The 22,912-nt window shown below is 38.9% G+C and overlaps 1 pseudogene; it reads left to right on the top strand.

Moving 5' to 3' along the window:
• The first annotated feature begins 218 nt into the window (after positions 1-218).
• The window catches only part of LOC108437215, a 34,872-nt pseudogene continuing 12,178 nt past the window's right edge, over positions 219-22,912 (top strand).

The raw sequence follows: 22,912 nt of genomic DNA, 5'->3' as shown, positions 1-22,912 counted from the left end.
GTTCATGTGAGGACAGGTGGAGACACAGAGAGCAGCAGGGTTCAGCACACTCCTCTTTCAGTGCAGGAGTGGCCAATCAAAGAACACACACTGTTACTGCTGTTCCACCCACAGGAAATGACCTCAGCCCTGTTTTATAGCAGAGATATTTTGAAACTGATAACTTTGCATGAAAAATCCAAGAGCTTAAAAAGCAGCATTTTTATATACTTATACTTTTATATATATAATTAGCAATTCAGTGAAAGATGCTTATTGATAAGTATATTATTCTTTTGTCATTGACTCAAGGTGAGTAGAATATCAAACAAGGTCATTAAATTACAACAAACTTTAAGCTTTTATAATGACTGATTTCCAATTGAATGCTGATTACAGTAGCTGTGCTGGGACTGACACTGGAGCAAAGTCAACTCTCCTGGACAAAGCCAGTGGGGAACACTGCATACATCAGTTGTAAAGTGACGGATCTGAGCACAACATACATCCACTGGTACCAGCAGAAAGACGGTGAAGCTCTCAAAAGGATTCTGTATGTCAGCAATGGTGGTGGCGTTGTTCCTGATTCTAATTTTAAAGAGACAAAAGACTTCACTGTGGTGAGAAACTCCTACGATCTAAAAGTGCAAAGATGAAGATGAGCCATGATGCAGTTTATTACTGCGCGGCCTGGGACTCAGGCAGCCACAGTGACAGTAACTCTTCACATCCTGTACAAAAACTCTGACAGAATGAAACCTCAAGCATGGTTGAGGGAGATAAGAAAAACACTCTAAACTCTGCGTTATTCAGAAGAAACTTCATTCAGCAGATTTTATTTCCACCATAGGCTGAAAAAGCCTAGTTGACCCTGCTGCACTTGTCATTAAAGCAAAGTCACTGCATTTTATTTCACCTTTTATTTATTTATTTTAATCTGAGCTGCGTTGAGCTTCATTTCTCAAAATTGCACATTATCCCAGCTCTACACAGTTTTGTTGCCAATCGCTCTGGTCATCTCAACCTTCATTAGCTTCTCATTTATCTGCACAGCCTCTAGCAAAGAAAATGACTGAAATAAAGAATAAAGCTCTCTTTTTTATACATCTGCTATTCATAGCTATGTGAGCGATCCTGTAACAAAAGAGTAATAAAGATATCAAAATCATATTAAATGCTAAACAGTCCCATCGTGTCTTATCACTAGTCTCATTGTCTACTCATAAAAATGGGAAATTGAAAATGATGATTAGATTTTTTTTTTTTTTACAAATAAAGCATGTGTTCCTGTCTGGCTAAATTCCTGTTATACTAACACATGTGGTCTCTTAAATCAAATACAAACACCCTCAAATGCCATATATTGGCAGCAGCATTGTGTATAAAATTATAGGAGGAATTAGTCTGTGAACTGTGTTCATGTGAGGACAGATGGAGACACAGAGTGCAGCAGGGTTCAGCACACTCCTCTTTCAGAGCAAGAGGGGCCAATCAAAGAACACACACTGTTACTGCTGCTCCACCCACAGGAAATAACATCAGTACTGTTTTATAGTAGAGATATTTTGAAACTGATAACTCAGCATGAAAATCCAAGTGTGTAAAAGTCAGCTTTATATTTAACACTCCAGTTAAAGATGCTTATTAATATGTATATTATTCTTTTGTCATTGACTCAAGGTGAGTAGAATATCAAACAAGGTCATTAAATTACAACAAACTTTAAGCTTTTATAATGACTGATTTCCAGTTTAATGTTGATTACAGTAGCTGTGCTGGGAGTGACAGTGGAGCAAAGTCAACTTTCCTGGACAAAGCCAGTGGGGAACACTGCATACATCAAATGCAAAGTGACGGATCTGACCACTGACTACATCCACTGGTACCAGCAGAAAGACGGTGAAGCTCTGAAAAGAATCCTCTACATCAAGCACGATGAAACCCGGCCCACACATGACTCCAACCATCAGGAGGCAAGAGAGTTCAGTGTGAGAGTGGACAGGAGGTCTAATTCTTATGATCTAAAAGTGCAAACACTGAAGATGAACCATTTTGCAGTTTATTACTGCGCCTGCTGGGAGAGAGGCAGCCACAGTGACAGTAATTCTTCACATGCTGTACAAAAACTCTGACATTATGAAACCTTAAGCATGTCTGAGGGAGTCAGGAAAATCACTCTAAACTCTAACAAACACTCTAAAGAGTAATTCTGTTTAAATCCTGCTGCACTCTTGTCATTAAAGCAAAGTCACTGCCTTTTATTTCATCTATTATAATTAAGTTTAATAAGACCTGTGTCACGTTCGTCCTTCTCCTACTTTGGTGAAATAGCACAGAAACAGTTCCAATATGAATGGCTTTGATTAAGTCAGTGGTGCCTTTAAAACCTCATATTTACAAATGTTTAACAATTTAATGTCAGCAATTTTTACGTATGTGGATTAAGTTTGTAACAGCTTACATGACACAGTCTTCCCTATCAGGATGACCTAGAGTTAGACAGAGAGCTTGGTGGTGGAGGGGCCCATGTTTTTGCTATGGCCATCTCTAATGTGGGAATAATAATGTAAAGTTCTTGGGACTGACATCATTAAAATGTAAAACTAATAGCCTTGTTATTTCTGTGTTAATGGCTTGTGTCTGGACTGCACTGGATTGTCGCTGTGCTATTTTTCTTGCCAGCATAGAGCAAAAAAATCTGGAGAGTATGGGTGGTCCTGATTTGGTGTAGGTTTGAAGGAAACATATAGCACAGTGAACAGCCAACACTTTTGCCTGCTGAATTTCATTTGTGTTCAGTGTCACTGCATTTCAGTAGGGCAATATTGTTGAACCTGTCATTTTAAACACAAAATGCCATTATTGTGAAAATAAAAAAAAGCAAAATGTCCAAAGCAGCCAGTTAAAAATATCACAAAAACAAAATATTTATGGTAAAAGAAAAAAAAATGAAAACAAAGAAAATCACTAATAATTCTAGGTTTCCTCAACACTACAATATTATTTTATGTAAACCCTTTAAATGTCCAGTGCCCGACCAGCAGGGCCAAAGTTTTACTACACACTTCTATTACCTAAGAATTGCTCAGCCAGTTTGCACTGAGATTCCTGTTGTTGCTCAATAATAAGCCTCAGTATGTAATAAGCCTGGAATGTAAGGGAGACAGTAAAAACTATAAGAAATGTAGAAGTTGACAAATGTATCATGTTTCACAGTTATAATAGTCAGTACAGCTCCATTTAACTATTGTCATATGTTCAACTGTTGTCCTATAATATTTATCACCTGATTATATTGATTATCTGTATGTTTTTCTCTTTAAAACTGCCAAACTAAATATTCAGCTTGATCCTGCCCTGGTATATAGCTTCAGTATCAATTACTCAAACATAGCATTCATCTCTAGATTTCAAGTACATTTTATCAGTTTTCTCATATTCTAGTTTTTTTCCTTATCCATTTCCATGTTTTTCAGCCATACATATTTGTACATGTTTGATGGATATCACACCTTTGGGTGTGTAACTTTGATTGTTGGTTACACTTTTTGATTAACTTTTTGTATATTTGCAACTTTTCATTGTATGTTTCTTTCTGGCACAGGATTAAATGCAGTGTCTTGTTCACACTATCAGTTGGGGTTGTTTGATGTGTCAGGTGGAGATTCACAAACATTCTGACAGTTGTGCTTTGAAAGTAGCTAAAAAGCAGTGCACTACTTTTCAAAAAGTAGCTACTCTTTCTGGAAAAGTAGCTAAATTGTAGTTAGATACACATTTTGGGAAAGTAGCTACAAAGTAGCTAACTACAAATTTATCAGTAGCTGTCCCAACCCTGCAAATGAGCCCTTGAACTGTTGAGCAGCTGAAATCTTATGTCAAACAAGAGTGGGAAAACATTACTTTCAAAACTACAGCAATGAATCTCCTCAGTTCCCAAATGCTTACAGAGTGTTGTTAAAAGGTGATGAAACACATCACCTGGTGGTAAACATGCCACTGTCCCAAATTTTTTGGAATGTGTTGTTGCCATCAAATTCAAAATAGGCATATATTTTTCAACATTTGATATGTTTTCTTTGTAGTATTTCCTTTAAAAATATGGTTAACATTATTTGCATATTATTGCATTCTATTTTTATTTACATTCTGCACAGCGTCCCAACTTTTTTGGAAATAGGGTTGTAAAACATGTCAGTTAATTAACACTTATGGATTCTCAAGTATTAAAATTAGTCAGAATGCTCATCTCTACCGCATAATTTTGAAACTGCACAACTGTTTGAGAGTGGGTTACGGACACAGAAAACTTGCTCATGGGCTGGATTTGGCTTGTAGGCCGCTATTTGATTGCAGTACTATTGAATGAATGGCAATAGAAGAATTCTAATTCTATTTTCAACTGTTCAACCCCAAACAGTAAAACCTGAGCCCTAACACTGCACATGGTTACCCTCTGGTGTCAATCAGAACAAGCACCACCTGTTAAACTGTTTTACTTTCTTCCATTAGGGGCGCTAGGTCACCACCATCTGAAAAGAAGTTACCACCATCTAAAAAGAAGAAACAATACCTTATTTAAAATACATTGTTATGTTCATACTAAATATTAGATTAGATATTATCTGTGAAATTGGGGGAGGGTGAAAAAAAGACTTTTAAATCATTTACTTCTGCATGGCATCTGCTGGGTAACGAACACAATCAAAACATTTTTTAAATTAGCCAAAGCAACATAATTAAAATAAATAACAGTGGTGGAGAAATGGCCTTAGCCATTCAAGCTGCTGTTATTAGGCAAAAGGAACAAACTGCTTTAATAAGATTGAATCAGTTATTATTACATCCAAAACCTTTGCAACCAGGTTAAGTAACTATAGCTAATGTAATATAGTCTGCTAATAATACAGCAGAGGTGCCTATTTTCAATCGGTTTGAAAGAACTCATGAAAACCTCATGTAAAACATATGATACAGGTCAGTTCTTAAAGTTCTTAAGGTCAGTTCTTAAAGTTCTTAAAACAGATCATATTTAAAAGGAGTTTCATAATGTTAAGCTACAGTATTTTCACATTTCACATATTTCTTCTGAGCATGTACCTTGATTATTCTCATTTATTCTCAATGTTTTCTCATTTTTCTCATCTATAACTCCATACCTGTGTACATCAGCATGTCATTTTGCTAGACCTCTATTTCCTTATTTTGTAGATTTCATGTATACAGTAGCATGTGGTGGTATTTGTTGAAAGTTGCGCTGATTTTGTTTTTGAACAGTCTGTTTAGGATAGATGTACGCTCAGAGGGTCTTGTGCTCTTTATCTCTGTGTTGGTTTGCTAGATGCTGATGACATGCTTTTTGGCAGTTTTGTCATGTTTTGTCATATGGTCCCTGTCATATGTGAGCTACACTGTCTGTCATTTTTAACCCTTTAAATGGCCCAGGCACACTGGCAGGCCCAAAGTTTAATTACACACTTCTGTATCCTAAGAAAAGCTCAGTGAAGTCTGTAGTTACTGAGTAATACGCCTTTGTGTGTAATAAGCCTAAGGGGTTTTAAGGAGTTAAAGTCATGACACCCAAAAGGTATCATTCAAGTAGATTTGGCATTTTATTTTTGTATTCACAGTATTTCATGAACCTGGCTTGTAACTAAAACTGATGTTTATGAATGTTCACAGGCAAAAAGCACTAGGATGTCTCATTCTATTATAATTGTTACTACTACTACTATGTGCCAAATAGATTACCTTAGAACAACCAGAATCCTGACCGCTATTCAGGAAATGACATCACAGCTGAGAAATTTACTTTGCAGATAACACTTGAGTTCATGTACACAGAGAGTGAAGGTGCGATCAAGAGCATTTCATAAGAACAGACTTCATTTCACAACTAAATGAAAGATGTATATAGATGTGTGTGCTGTTCTATTCTCAGTGATAGTAGGTAAGTAACAACATATATATAGAGTATTATGAAATAAAAAGTAAGAATTTAACAAAATATACTAATTTACAGTTTAATGTTTATTACAGTAGGTGTTCTGGGACAGACAGTGGAGCAACCTGACCTCTCCTTTACAAAGGGAGAGGGCAGGAGAGCTTACATCAGCTGCAAAGTGAATGGACTACTGAGTGACAATTATGTCCACTGGTACCAACAGAAAGAGGGTGAAGCTCTCACAAGGATTCTTTATGTTAATAAAGGTGCCTCTAGCACTGTTTATAACCCAGACCTTCTTGATGCGAAAGGCTTCTCCGTAAAGTTAGGGAACAATGATGATTATGTTCTGAGGATAGATGCAGTGAAGTTGAGTCATGAAGGAGTTTATTACTGCGCCTGCTGGGACACAAGCAGCCACAGTGAGACAAACTGCTCACATCCTCTACAATAACTCTGGCAGAGCGAAACCTGCCAGCTCCGCAACAGACTTACATTCAACTCATTCTCATATTCAAATAAACACATTTGTCCTACTTATTTGAAAAAAAGTACTTATCTCACTTAGAACAACACAAACAGTTTTCAATGTTTACCTTTTACTACCTGGGGAATTATGAGCTTCTCATTTATCTGCGCATTCTTCCAACAATGAAGATCTCTGAAACAACAAATGAAGCTGTCATTTGTTTCCTTCTGCATCCTTCTATCTACATAGAAAAGTGAACACTGGTAAGATGGTTATTATTACAAAGATTTTGCCTTATCGTGGGTACCATTATGAACCCAAAATCAACTAATAAGACAAATCTAACTGGGTCAAATCTAACATATGTTTGAATAGCTCAAATAAGTCTAAATGAGTCAAATAAGTTTAAATGCAACAAAAGTATTTGCCATGTGCCATCCGCCCCAAGAAGGAACTGGTAAACCATTCCAATTAGCTGGTCACAGCACCAAGGGCATCACTAGAGGTTCATGTAAGGGTGGCTAAACCTGTACTAGGAAGTCTGCAGCCATGTGCCCCAAAGAGATTTTCCTAATGGCCCGAAAATGTTTATAAAGCACTTTTAGAGTATCAACATTCGGAAGATGCCAAGTACATCAGCCGCGTTGAGTAGAGGGTGAAATTGGCACAAGGCAGATCTACACAACTATACTATACTAGTGTTGTGTGTGCCCTGTTTCAGTATCCAGAATACTGGTAAAAGTGATGGGATGCCTACTCACATAAATCATTCAGTCAGTATGTATAAGCGCTGTTTTATGGCACTAGTTAAAAAAAGAAAAGAAATTAAGAAATAAAAGGTAAAAGCAAAAGAAATGTAGAGAGCCAAAAAAGCATGTGGGAGACAGGCAAGAGAAACAGTCCTGTTAAAATACAATTAAATGTGCAAGTACTTTACATTTCACACATTCAACTATGGCGGCATGGTGGCGTGGTGGGTAGCGCTGTCGCCTCACAGCAAGGAGGGCCTGGATTTGATTCCCTGGCCGGGCGACCAGGGTCCTCTCTGTGTGGAGTTTGCATGTTCTCCCCGTGTCTGCGTCGGTTTCCTCCCACAGTCCAAAGACATGCAGTCAGGCCAATTGGACATGCTAAATTGCCCCTGTGTGTGAGTGTCTGTCTGTCTGCCCTGCGATGGGCTGGCGACCTGTCCAGGGTGTATCCTGCCTTCCGCCCGAAGACTGCTGGGATAGGCTCCAGCACCCCCCCGCGACCCTGACGGAGAAGCGGCTTAGAAGATGGATGGATGGACATTCAACTACAGTTAAATGATCAGACAATCAGTTGTACAGCTTTTTTGAGTTAGCGTAACTTGAGAGCACTGACGTTTCCAAACTTAGTCAAAAGTTCTCCTAATTCACATTCTTAGCACTGCATCAGTCCTCAGTACTCAGCCACTCATTCTTGTACTTGTTACTGCTTAAAACCAAAAGTAACAGCCCTGACATTTGAACCATAATAAAGAGCATGGTTACCCTCTGGCGTCAATCAGAGTAAGCACAGCTTTATTACACTGCTTTAGGACTTACCAGACGTGATATACTGTAAATGACCACCAGTGTCCCAGTTTGCACTCTGATATATGCCAGTATGAAAGCTGAAGAGTAGAACTGTACCAACAATATTCCAGACTATAATATATGCACTGTACAGTACATAGTGGGGGCAAAGAGTTTTATCTCTGAAAGTTGAGTATTACAACTAAAGAAAGCTTAAGATAACAAAAAAGAATAAAGGAACTGACAAAATTACAGTCCATGATGAGCTTAAAAGTGAAATCTTTAAAACACTTTGAAACACTGAGTATGCACACTGAAAACCCTTCAGAAGGTAATGTTGGCGGATATTCCAGGAAGTGACACCAAGTCACAGCTGAAAGGGTTATGTTGCAGATAACACTGCACAGTTCATACAGAGGGAAGGTGCGATCGAGACCATTTCATGAAGAACAGACTTCATTTCACAACTAAATGAAAGATGTATATAGATGGGTGTGCTGTTCTCTTCTCAGTGATTGTAGGTAAGTATCATGTTGATGGTTATGCAGTAAGAATCTGAATAATATAATAATAATAATATTAAAGTGCCTTATTTACAGTTTAATGTTTATTACAGTAGGTGTTCTGGGACAGACTGCTCTGGAGCAACCCGAACCCTCCTCAACAAAGGAAAAAGGCAAAAGAGCTTATATCAATTGCAAAGCGACCGGACTGAGTGATGGCAGTTACATCCACTGGTACCGACAGAAAGATGGTGAAGGTCTCAAAAGGATCCTGTATGTTGATAAACTTGGCTCTACCCCTGTTCGTGACTCTGAAGAAAAAGATTTTACTGTGCAACTACAGGGTGGTAATAATTATGCTCTGAAAGTGAACGAAGTGAAGTCGACTCATTCAGGAGTTTATTACTGTGCCTGCTGGGACTCGAGCAGTCACAGTGAGACAAACTGCTCACATCCTGTACAATAACTCCAAACCAGACCACATCCACGTCATTCTTCTTTTTGAATAAATGCGTTAGGATTACATATTTTAGATCAAAGTACTAATCACTGCACATAAACAACTTTAAATGATTACTTTTTGCTACCTTTTTACCTTTAAACCTAGTGCAGAATGAATAGCTTATTGTTTATCTACACAGGCGCCAAACAAAATAACTAAAGCAATGAAAAAAATGAAGGCGTCCTCTTTTACCTGCCTTATTCACAGCTAGAGCCACACACTACCTACCCAGAAATAAAAGCATACCAAAGCTATTAATGTTGAATAGCTTCTTTCTGTCTTTCACAGCAAGTCTAGTTTCTTGATAATAAAATGACAAACTAAATGATAACTAGAATTTCCCATTATAAATAAGACGTGCATTTCTTTCTGGCAAAATTCACACAAACACAACAAATACCACATAATGTTGGCAGCATTGTGCTATGGAGGAAATAGTCTGTGAATTGTGGTCTATGTGAGACAGATGGAGGTACAGAGAGCAACAGGTTTCAGCACACTCCTCTTTCAGTGCAGGAGTGCTTTAAATGTAAATGTAAAATGCTGTAAATGTAAATGAGTGGCTAAAGAAAGAATAGTGGGCCTGTTGTACTGACCCCACAGACCAAGATTCACACCCTGTATAATGGTTTGTTGGAAAGAACTTTATCTATTAAGTCTTCTCACCACTGAAACTCCAGTCTCTGTTTTCACTTCATCTTGTGCATTTTACACCCTGAACCCCATAAGTGTGTACAGTAAATAGGCAATCCTACACTATAAAATGCGGAGCAAGACAGGAGTTGATCTGAAGTGTTTTTGAGGTTTAAATAAATGTAAAATGTTCATCTAACCTATTTATTTACCTTTGTAGGGCTCTACAGTTCAAGCTAAATGCATTTGCTCCTTTTTTAAATAAGAAACAAAAGTTTTAATTTATGGAGCAACTGTGTGAGAACAGATGATGACCCGAAGAGTGTACATTTTCATTATCTGTGAATACAAACATGCAGATTTTTGTCCATGATGTGCGTTGCTGTATTGGCAGCACACTGCCCAGTGTTATTAGCCAATAAGGCCCCATCAAATGAAGGTGTTTGAACAGATTACCAAAACAGACACTCAGCAAAACAGACAGCTAAATGGCCCTCATACACAACAGAAAAATCTCTGAATGCAGTGTTTAATTTGAGTGAGTAGTTAGATCTAAGGGTAAACGTGCTTTGTAGAATTGGTAGATGTGCTGTAAAGATTGTGGTGTCAGGGCTGTTTGAAATGAAAATACAGTGGAGAGCAGCCTGCATACTCGCACACAGTGATGACCACTCCAGCCTTTATTCAGTGAGTCAGATCAACTAACTCAGCTCATTAATAAGAAACGACTCTTTCAGCTACAAAACGGCTCTTCATTCAGTAGCACTGACACTTTTTACAAGTGTAAAGTTAGATATGTTATCTATTATTTCATTTTCTACCAGCCTTAGTTTCTAGTGAATTAAAACAATATTTCAATATTAAACTATCAAGATGTTACAGAAAGAAAGAAATGCAATGCAGCAAGCAGGTTTACACCTTGGGGTGGGCAATATGACAAAATATATCACAATACTAAAAGAAAATACTTTTCTTGTGTGCATCCCGATATTTGATGGACACAATGCACTGATAGCGCCATATTTAAAACAAGCCCTCAAAAACTCTGAGTACAATGATTTGAATTCCACATTTCACATAATATAATCAGTTGCTTGTTAACACAAAAAGCTAATCAGCCAGTCACATGGCCGCAACTCAATGCATTTAGGCATGTAGAGGTGGTCAAGACATCTTGCTGAAGTGCAGTCTGAGCATCAGAATGGGGAAGAAAGGTGATTTAAGTGACTTTGAATGTGCCATGGTTATTGAAAAAAAAGCAGTAAGTGGCTGAAATATCATGGCTTCTGCTGGTTGTTTCGTCTGCGCAGAGTGTGGCATGTTTAGTCTAACGCCCTTTTCCGCCTCTAGCAATAGCAATAGTGGCTGTGTTTGTGCTAAGTGCCAGTTAGTTAGCTGTTTGGCGGAGAAGGTAGACCAGTTAGAAGTGCGCATCCGGAGGTTATTAAGGGATAGGCAGCCAGATGCAGCGTTAGCAGCTCCGGGTGCCCTAGGGAGAGTTAGCACCCCCTCGACTCCGGCGTTAGAGCCCTCACAGCGGGGCGAATGGGTGATGACTCGGTGGTCTAGCCGGAAGGCTAAGGCTAATGCTAACGCTGAGGCCAAAGCTAGCCCACCAGAACACCACGCTTCTCCGATTCACATGTCAAACAGGTTTGCCCCGCTTAGTGAAGCACCCACTGTGAAGCCTGTTAAAAGTACTCTGGTTATAGGAGACTCGATTGTTCGACACGTGAAGTTAGCTACTCCTTTAGAGGCACCAGCAGTTACAGTTAGATGTTTATCAGGAGCCAGAGCGCTGGACATTAGTGGCAACCTTAGACTCTTAGCTGATAAGAGATATTCGAGGATAGTCATTCATGTAGGGGCCAATGATATCCGTCTGCGGCAGTCTGAGGTAACTAAGGCTAATATTAGAGAGGTGATTAAACAGGCCCAGACGATGTTCGATGCCGTAATCTGCTCTGGCCCCATCCCTATGCGGCGCGGCGTTTAGGCCTACAGCAGGCTTACGGCGTTAAACTGCTGGATGTCCAAGTGGACCCCTGATCAAGAAACCAAATCTTGATGTCGCCGTTTTGTCTAATTACAGGCCTGTTTCTAACTTACCATTTATATCGAAGATCTTAGAAAAAGCTGTGGCCCAACAACTTCGTTCATATCTACACAAGAACCATATATATGAAACATTTCAATCTGGATTCAGGCCACATCACAGCACTGAGACGGCTCTAGTTAAGATAACTAATGATCTTCTTCTTGCCTCTGATCAAGGTTACATATCTCTTTTAGTGCTACTTGACCTTAGCGCAGCTTTTGATACAATAGACCACAATATTCTCTTAGAAAGGTTAGAAAACATGGTTGGAATCACAGGGACAGCCTTATCATGGTTCAAATCTTACCTATCAGAACGTTATCAGTTCGTTAGGGTAAACAATTTATCTTCCAATTATTCAAAAGTGAGATTTGGAATTCCGCAGGGGTCTATATTAGGACCATTATTATTTACACTACACATGTTACCATTAGGCACAGCTATAAGTAACCATGGCGTAAACTTTCATTGTTATGCAGACGATACTCAACTGTACATATCAGCCAAGCCTGATGACAAATACAGGTTAAAGAAATTGGAGGACTGTGTAAAAGACGTGAAAGGCTGGATGTCATGTAACTTCCTCCTATTAAACAGTAACAAAACAGAGGTTTTCCTTCTGGGTCCAAAATTAGCAAGAAGTAAATTATCAGATTTAATCTTAAATCTCGCCGACTTTCCAGCCACACCTGGCTCAGCAGCAAAAAATCTTGGCGTTATAATAGATTGAGATTTATCATTCGATCAACACATAGGCAGCATCACTAGGACAGCTTTTCTACATCTTTGTAACATTGCCAAGATCAGAAATGCCCTGTCCCTGCGTGATGCGGAAACATTAGTACACGCCTTTATTACTTCTAGGCTAGACTACTGTAACGCACTACTGTCAGGATGCACGAGCAGGAATTTAAACAAACTCCAACTAGTCCAAAACGCTGCAGGCAGGGTCCTCCCTAAAACTAGAAAATTTGATCATATCAGTCCAGTGCTGTCATCACTTCATTGGCTGCCTATTAAATTCTGTATTGATTATAAAATCCTTTTATTGACTTATAAAGCCCTACATGCTCTTTCTCCCGAGTACTTACAAGACCTTGTTTCTCATTATGAGCCATCACGACCACTCAGATCCCAGAGCGCTGGCTTATTAATAGTCCCCAGAATTCATAAGGCTGCAGCTGGGGGAAGAGCTTTTTCTTATAAAGCCCCCAAACTCTGGAATGATCTTTCAGAAACTGTTCGGGACTCAGACACAGTCTCAATCTTTAAGACTAGGCTGAAAACTCACTTGTTCAGTTTAGCTTTTGGTAGGTAATGGTTCCCCCTTAGATAAAGGCAGCAGATCCAGGGGTCCATGGACACAGGGAATTATAGTAAACTGAGACGCTGGTGCTGTCGTCCCGCTGCTCGCACGCGGTCACTCAAGTTTTTGGACGGTGGAGCGGAGGGATGCCAAACTGTTTCAGAGTGCCTTAGACTAGCTGCCCACCCTACACTGATATTCTCATAGACTCCTAGTTATTCCTAATACCAATATTACTGCTATTAATATTAGTAGTATAATCACTTGTATGTAGCTTGACCAGAGGAGGATGGGTCCCCATCCTAGAAAGAAAGATAGAAAGGCAACAGTAACTCAAATAACCAACTAACATCGCTGAGGAATGTTTCCAACACCTTGTTGAAAGTTTGCCATGAAGAATTAAGACAGTTCTGAAGGCAAAAAGGGGGTCCAACCTTTTACTAGCAATAAAGTGGCCGGTGAGTGTACATTTTACAATAATTCACTTCATCACAATAACAATAAAATATCATAATATGTTCCGCCTCTACTGCAGGTTAAATGTATAAGAACTGCTGCTATAAAGATTAAAAAATGCAAGTAAAGAACAGAAATACTGACTGAGTGAAAATGATCCTAATGTTGTTCAGTTGACCCTTTTAAGATCTCTGACTTTCTCATGTTAAGTCTGTGTTCATAGATTCTTCTGTGAGCAGCTGTTCATGTTAAATCAGGAGGATTAGTGCAGCTTAGCAAAATACTCGCAGTAGGATCCTGTATATTATGTGCATTAGGTGTATTATTGTTATTATTATTATTATTATTGTAAACCAAGAAGTTGCTCGTCAAATAAAAACTGTCTTAGAAGATCCAGAGCACTGAATGTTACACAGGAAATGACATCAGTCACAGATGAAAGATTCATGTTGCTCAAGTTCATGCACACACACTGACTTAAAACCTCTGTGAGAGCATTTTATGAAGAACAGACTTCATCTCACCACTAAATGAAAGATGTTTATAGGTGTATGTGCTGTTTTCCTCTCTTTGATCGTAGGTAAGTACCATACAGATGTGAGGTCTTGATGGAATAAGATTCAGTAATAATATTAGAATGACTTATTTACTGTTTAATGTTTATCACAGTAGGTGTGCTGGGGCTGACAGTGGAGCAACCTGAACTCTCCTGGACAAAGCAAAAAGTCAAACGAGCTTATATTAAATGTAAAGTGACCGGACTAGCTAGCAGCAATTATGTGCACTGGTACCAACAGAAAGATGGTGAAGCGATTAGAAGAATACTGTATGTGAATGCAGCTGGCACTAGCACTGTTCGTGATCCTAACCACCCTGAAGCAGATGACTTCTCTGTGAAACGAGAGAATGATGATACTTATGTTCTGAGAGTGGACACACTGAAGATGGGCCACTCTGCAGTTTATTACTGTGCCTGCTGGGACAGCCACAATGACAGTAATTACTCATATCCTGTACAAAAACACTGAGAGTGAACACAGGTGTGTCAGTGTGCTGCAGTACAACTGCACTGCATCTGGAATGCCTGAGCCCTCATGTACATCTGGTTTAGTACATTAAAGAGCACCATAAAGCTTATTTTACAGTAGGGTCCAATAGGATATGGATAGTGAGACTAATGTTAAGGTTCTGAACATGATAATGCACAACAGGAATCCCGCCCAGTAACACTTATTAGCCCAATAACTCAATTACAGCATCAGTGTGCTGTACATGAATCAGTCTATAGATAAAACCCAGCAGGTACTCCATTGAAAAAAACCTTGTAACCACAAAAAAATAGTACCATCTTGTGGATTTCAAAAAGACAAAATAGACTTAATACAAATCCATCCATCCATCCATTTTCTAAGCCGCTTCTCCGTCAGGGTCGCGGGGGGATGCTGGAGCCTATCCCAGCAGTCTTCGGGCGGAAGGCAGGATACACCCTGGACAGGTCGCCAGTCCATCGCAGGGCAGACAGACAGACACAGACAATCACTCACACCTAGGGGCAGTTTAGCATGTCCAATTGGCCTGACTGCATGTCTTTGGACTGTGGGAGGAAACCGGAGAACCCGGAGGAAACCCACGCAGACACGGGGAGAACATGCAAACTCCACACAGAGAGGACCCTGGCCGCCCGGTCGGGGAATCGAACCCAGGCCCTCCTCGCTGTGAGGCGATAGCGCTACCCACTACGCCACCGTGCCGCCCTTAATACAAATTTAAAGCAAAATTATTAAAAAATAAAAAAAATAGTAAATACAGTTGCTATCATAAGTATTCCTTTGAAATCGATTACATGATTAACAAAATAATTGAGTAAAACTGTTTCGAGTATCGAAACTGTTTTTCGATAAACTGGTTTAGCGATTCATTTACGATCCGAACAATAAACAAATAATTTAAAACCCTGTTCAGCAATCTGAACATTCTCCACAAGGGGTCGCTATTAACTCACTTTTGACTTGCAGTCCTCAAGCGCATTCAGATAAGCTATTTATCAGAATAGGAGACAGACGAGTCTGACAGGATTTCTGTTCTCCTACGGCAGCGCTGATATGGAAGTGAATTCAAAACTCATATATTTATAAATCCTTATTTATGCATGAGTTTTCATGGGTAATTCAACTGCTTTACTGAACGCATTGTTACAGCCACAGTTCATCTTCCATTGTGAGTGAAATAAGTTAGCGACAATAAAGTTCATTCAGTGCTGATGAGTGCTTGGTGAGTTATTTCAGTCTTTGCTGCCAATTTGTGTACGAGTACAATGTGCAATGACAATAAAGTTCATTCATTCTTCTTAAGAAATCTTCCCCATTTGAGAGCTGACTTTTGGTTTTCCCAACACCCTTTTAAAGCCAACATAACCTTTTTCAGTGATGCTGAATGTAAATATTTGGGGAATTAAGTATTTTGTGATCAGACTGCTGCCATAGGTGGTGATGAAAATTACGCCAGCATTATTTTATCTTCAGGCAGACCATTAACATCAAGTTTCATGAAACTGAAGCTTTCAGTAAGACTGTCATTAAGTACTTCTTGATTCTGGATGAGCATTTTCTTTTTGTACAGTCTAGTTAAAGCCATCAAATCTCTGAAAACAGCCAGTGTTGTAGACTGTATAAAGAGCTTCATGAAACTTGATAAATCGTTATATTTGACACATTCTGACCCATGATTTGCACAAATGTACAAGTAGGAACACAGAACACACCACTGGTCCTTTTTCTGCAGAGGTCAATCTAACGGAGGTCTGTTGAAAAATCCTCAGTCTTCTGCATGAAAATCTGCAAACAATAGGGGTGAAAATAGGCTGGATCACAGCTAAGCTCTGGTAACGTAATTAAATGAAAATATAAATGCTATTGTCTGCATGAAATCCATGTAATTATCCAATGTCACATACCACAGTGATAGAAACACCACTACAAAGACTGATTGTTTTTACAAATTCTCTGATTGTCCCATGAGTGTCCAGTCATGTTCATAATAGGCCGGTGTGGCTGCAGGTTTTTATTGCATACAGTCATGATGATACCTGATTCCACGTTTAATCAGTTGGTCTCAGTCTTTAAACAGCTGTTGTTGTGCACTTCTGTTTTGCTGGAATGAAAATCTGCAGACATACTGGCCATTTGTGGATAAGATATGGCGCCCCAGGACTGCACTAATTTTTGGAAATAACAAGGGTCTCTTAAATGCCTTTAAAGAGGGCAATGTGACAATCATTTATTATTGCTCACCCCTAATTCTTTGCTAATGTGAAGCTGAAGTCACCAGCATATTCAAATTTTCCTGTTCCACCTTAAATGGAGCAGCAGTTACATTCTGCAGCTTCAGGTGTCAGTACTGCTGTATTATTTAAACTTCGCTAGCTAGCTACTGTAATGTTGTGGAGCAATGATGAGGCAGATGCATGTGTGAAGACAAGTGAGATTTATTCATGGCAAATCCAGGGTCATGGTCATAACAGTCCAGGGTCATTGAGCCAACACGGATCGAACGAGGGACAGACATGATGAAAAATAAACATAGACTAGAAACATCATGGAGGCTGGAATACATAAAACACCATAGGAGAAAACATACATCAAACAATACAATACAACAGGGAAACAAGGTATAACAGGACACAGGTGGAAAACACAGGTGGTAACAATCAGGGGAGGAGTCTGAAAACAAGGGGGCCAGACTGGGAGGTAAACTAAAGCATATTGACATATAATCAAAAGTACACGGAAGACCAAATCACAAGCATAAGGATAACTGGGAGGGACCAATCATGACAGCTACTGTGACATTGCATACTGTTTTACTTACCTTACCATTACTTTTTATGCTTGTTATGGAGTTGCTACAGGTCAGTTTGGTGCTAAATTCAGAATCATAATTAGAATCACTTTATTTCGCCAGACAAGCATAATAGACTAATAACAAGTATTCAGCTATGGGAAAATAAAAATAAAAATATAAAAAGTGGAATGAAGAGTAATAAAGAGCCATGGAGAGGAGCTAACAATGTATGTGAAAATATGTACATTTGCAGATAAGAATATCTATATTCTCTCTGCTGAGAAGAGCATGAAGAGTATGTTCCTCACCCACTTCAGGTCCCTCAATATGGTGGTGCCCAGGAACTTGAGTGACCCAGAGCTAGTGATGTTGAGGGGGGATAGGAGGGGAGTGTTGCGGCTGAATTTCATCATCATCTCTTCAGTCTTTTCTGTATTGAGCACCAGATGGTTGTAACTGGGAGACCAGCTGCTTAATGTCTTTTCTGTAGGCAGACTAATTACTGTTGGCTATGAGGTCCATCATGGTGGTGTCTTCTGCAAACTTCAGGATCTTGACTGCAGGTTCCTTAAAGACAGTCATTGGTGTGGAGACTGAAGAGCAGGGGTGACAGCATACAGCTTTGTTGGTACACAAGTACAGAATATCTGGGGGTCCGATGTGTTTTCCTAGCCATACCTGCTGTCACCTGTTTGTCAGGAAGCCCATGATCCACTGGCAAATGGGAGAGTTTCCAGCTCTTCCACTATGATGTTGAAAGCTGAGTTGAAGTCCACAAAAAAAACTCTAGCGTGGGCTCCAGGACTGTTGAGATGTATGATGTGCAGGGCCAAGTTCACTGTATCATCACCAGACCCGTTAGCTTTGTACGCAAACTGCAGCAGAGGGTTTGAGATGGCCTTCAGGTGAGCTAGGACCAAGTTTTCAAAGACCTTCATGTCTTCATGTCACTTAGCTGTCATGAGAAATGAATGCCTTTTAAATTTGTAGTATATGTTTATTTCTATGGACTGAAACCACCAAGAGGTGATTATGGAGTGTCTGCAAAGTTCATATATATATATATATATCTACAGTAATCCCTCGCTACTTCAGGGTTCATCTTTCGTGGATTCGCTACTTTTTCGCTACAGGTTTTTTCAAGGGGGCTTATTGGTGCGAAAGTTAGAGATGACGAATCACATTTTGTATTCTGGCCTGTGATTGGTATTTTGAAAGATGCCCACAAAAACCCAGCAACTCCTTGTCATCTCTCTCTCTCTCTCTCCAAGTCTCTCGCGACCACTTCATTGGAAGATTGCTTACAGCGTGGTCGTATTCAGTTGATCTTTACTTAGTGTTTTTTGCGTTTCTGCAATGCCTTCCAAGCGTGCTCTACTTCGCGGAAATTAGTTTTTCGTGGGTGGTCTTGGAACGCATTGAAAAACGAGGGATCACTATACATATATATATATATACATATATTTCTTCACTTAAGTTTGACCCCTTACCCAAAATGTGAGATACATAAGTGACCGTTTCTGGGAGAAACAATATTTACATCACTTATAATCTATCATTCTGCTTCATAGAACAGTGCAGATTTTGTGTTTGGCATGTGTTAAATTCAAGTAACCCTCGCAACCCTGGACACTACTCACAATCCACTTTTGCAGCCAGGCAGACAGACCATGTGTTATAACTGAATGTGTGACAGAGAAAATATATATTTTTTGTCATTTAGAGGGAAAAAGCATGCATTTTAGCTTTTGGGTCACTTTTCAATTGATATAAGTTCCATATACATTTTAAAGCAGCTACATTTGTTACTGATTCCTTTTTGAAACCAAAAGTTGTCAGGGTAGTCAAGTTACTAAATCTGCAGGTGAGTGTGTAAGTAGCTGGCCACCACAATGCATTGTGGAAGTTGTTTTCAAAAAATAAATTTGAACCATTCTTGTATGATTTATTTTCTGGAAGCCTAAATGTTAGGATCATATAGGTATGAACATCAGTGAATTGTCCGTTTAATAACAGAAGCTGAAGTTACAGATTATGAAAGCGGCGACTGACTGAATGGCATCTCATTTGGTAAACACATTTGGTGTTGATGCCTACATCCTCACATCCTTAGAGGGAGAAGGTAAGATGAAAGGAAAGGCTGCAAGGAAAGGAAATAAGAATGAACAATTAAAGAAATGAGATCCACACACTGAAACGGGGACTCATATGTGGTGTGTTTCATGTCCACGCCTTGACAAATCTAAATTTGAAAGCAGGCAAGTGTGCACATAATGTCATGGTAAAGCAGTCTCTGCACATCAACACGAACTGACAAAAGGGAAAGGTGATGCAAGAAAAGAGAGAAGGAAGGAGAAGTGGAGAGTTTGCATGACAAAGAGATGAAAAATATTGTATAGTGTTAATATGAGATTGTGTAAGGATTGGGCAGAATAGCAGAACTGACACAGCATGTTACCTAATTAACCTTCTCTCAGCAACTGCTGAGCAGTTGAATTTCTGTACTTACTATGTACAGTTACCATCTCTCAGTTACCATCTACATGAAGAAATAAGGGAAATATTCAATACAAATCACAATCCTCAAAGCAAAAATGTGTTTCTTAAGTTCAACTATTCTTTGAGGAGAAATACAATCTCAAAATAGTATTAACCACTTAATTGTTACCATAATTAAAGGCTTATTACATAGTAAGGCTTTTAATTTAGTTTAATTTACAGGGGCTTCAGTGCAAACTGGCTGAGTTATTCTTAGGTTATTGAAGTGTGTTAGTAAATCTTTGGGCCCACTGGTGGCCCTGGTCACTTAAGAGATTAAAGTCCCAGGAACACAGAGTATAATACTAGAATACTAAAATGTTTGTAAGATATTAAACTTGAGTTTGAATGAAAAATATAACATATAAATATGATAAAGCATCAAAAAACGCTGATCAGACCTATCTGAGAACTGTGTGGGCGTAGCTAGTGAGCAGTTTGATTGATAGCTCCCTATCCAACACTATCCAGCCTTTATGTGACGGTAACTGCCAAAAAAATGACAGACAAACAGATGTGCAGACAGATGGATGGATGAATGGACCAACTAACTGACTCTGGAACTGCTTTGTGTGGGACGGGGCAAGAGACATCAGCCTTATGATTGGTCAGGGGAATGTTTAGAGAGAAGAGAAATATGATGAAACAAATCAGTCATTTATTAGTCATTGTAACATTATTTAAAGAGTTTAATTATTATAGGTTTACTATTTGCCTGCAAGAACAAGATTAAATTAATTACAGAGAAAACACAGATTTAGGTTCCCTGAGTCTTTGACAAGGATAGATAAGTGGAAGAGACGTTCCCCAAAAAACACACAGAGCAATAAATTGGGGTGAGGTATCACACAACATATTAATTTCACTTTAAGCATTAAATGTTTCTTGAGCTGATAATGCATAATATTTCTCATATGGGGCATCTATGTAATGATGCTTTTAGAGAAAAATCTGCACTTTTAAAGTTATTCTCACAATTGCCCCCTCCCAGTAATCCATGTGCTCGTGTTTACCTCCCAGTCTTGTCCATGTGCTTGTGTTTTGATTCATTCCCGGTCCTGCCCCCTTGTTTCCAGGTGATTGTTCTCACCTGTGTTATCCACCTGTGTATGTTTAACCCTCGTTGTTTTCTGGTATTTAAGTCCTGTGTTTCCCCTGTTAGTTTGCTGGTCATTGTTTTGTATTCTCATGTTTTGTATTCTCGTGTGGTGTATTATCTTGTGGTCTTTGTTATATCCTGAGGTGTTTTGTTTATTTCTGGCCTCCTTGGTGTTTGCAGTCTGTTTAGTTAAGATTTGTCTCTCCCTCGGTACCCCCGTGTTGGCTCCTTGAACCTGGAGTGTTTTGAGTATGGATTTGCCCTTAATAAATCTCACTTGTTTTCACACATACATCTGCCTCCTCATCGCTCCTCAACGTGACAGAATGACCAGCCGCTAAAGGACGCAGCGAGAAAGCAAGACTCCAGTATGTGGTTGTCCCGTTGGGACGAAACTCCAGCTGTTTCGACGCAGCCCGAGTTACACGTCCCAACGCCACCAAGTCGGAGACAGCAAATCCCCTGGTGCAGAGGGTTCATATAGAGCTGTACCAGAAGTTCTTAATGACTAAAGCTGCTACAAAAACTGCTATTCCCCCTCATGTGCACACGCTTTACGTAAACATGTGAATGGTATGGACTGCAGTATTTCTGAGGTTATTTCTGCGTGTAAATAATGCTTTATCTTTAATTTTCCTTCACAGCAAACAACACAACAGGATCTAAAGCCAAACAAAGACTCTCATCTTGATAGTTTAGTTAAATATTATGAAATAACAATGATTATTGTTGTTGCAGGACTTGAGAACTGGTGGGACTGAATGGATTTCAGTCATAACAATAAATATTACGACATATGAAACACAGCTTTAAACCTCTGTCTGGAGCAATAAAGTTCACATCTGATGACCTGACCTTGCAGTAATTTTTCTTGTCATTATTCAGCAACCAGACCTTCACTGCTTTCATAGGAAGGGTAAATGAACAAATTAGTATACATTACTGCATAAACGAGTTGCCTATAATAAAGATTATAGTAATAACAATAGTTGTAATGGTAGTAATTTAAGATCCATTTTGGTTGAAAAGTCAGCAGTTTTTACACAAAGGTGTAATGTGAAACTGTCAAATTTATGCCCCTCTTATCTCTGAGGATGCACTATGACTGAAATGATTAACTTGTTCTGCTGACTTCTGGTTTATAGATTACAGCATATAAATAATATGTCTCTAAATTCAATAGGGGGGATTTTATTGGGAGGAGTAGAATTTTGGCAGTATTATTTTGACACCTGCTGAAATTATACTCCCCTTCTGATCTCAGCACTGCAAGGTCTGAACATCATCTTTATTTTGCTAGCATGTCCAGGGCTGTAGATTGTGTCCTGAAATGCATATTGTTCTATGTTCTAGGTACAGAATTTTATTTCATTATTTATTATTGTGTAAATATACTCAAAAATATAATTTTGTAATGTTTTGGCCTAATATATTATATATAATATATTAGGCTATATATATATATATATATATATATATATATATTACTTTAAACTTACTTTATAAGTTTACTTTGCATACTCTTTCAGTGTTTTCATACTGTAAACATGGTCATGAATGACATCACTTGAAACATTTGAAAAAAGGCAACATTGACTCCTGCTGATCTATTAGTCACTGTGTCTCTATGTCTAAATCGAAATTATAGCATCTCTTTTACATACCATCATCTTAGGTGTGTGTGTATATATATATATATATATATATATATATATATATATATATATATACATATATATATATACACACACACACACACACACACACACAGGGTCATGGTCGAAACGGTCCAGGTTCAAATAGCCAACTTGGAAAAATGGAGAGTAAGACATGTCAAAAGAACACAGGGAAAACAAACAACGGTGGCAAAAAGAACAAAAACACCAAACACTTGAATCAACACAGTTCATTCATACAAAGACCAGCACAGACCAGGGCAAACAGGGGCTTTTAAATCACAGGGATGATGAGGAACAGGCAGAAAACAGGTGGAAACAATAAGGGGTG

The sequence above is a fragment of the Pygocentrus nattereri genome, chromosome 2 (genome assembly GCF_015220715.1).
Source record: "Pygocentrus nattereri isolate fPygNat1 chromosome 2, fPygNat1.pri, whole genome shotgun sequence".
In the NCBI taxonomy this organism is placed as follows: Eukaryota; Metazoa; Chordata; class Actinopteri; order Characiformes; family Serrasalmidae; genus Pygocentrus; species Pygocentrus nattereri.
This window is presented reverse-complemented; position numbering and strand designations above follow the sequence as displayed.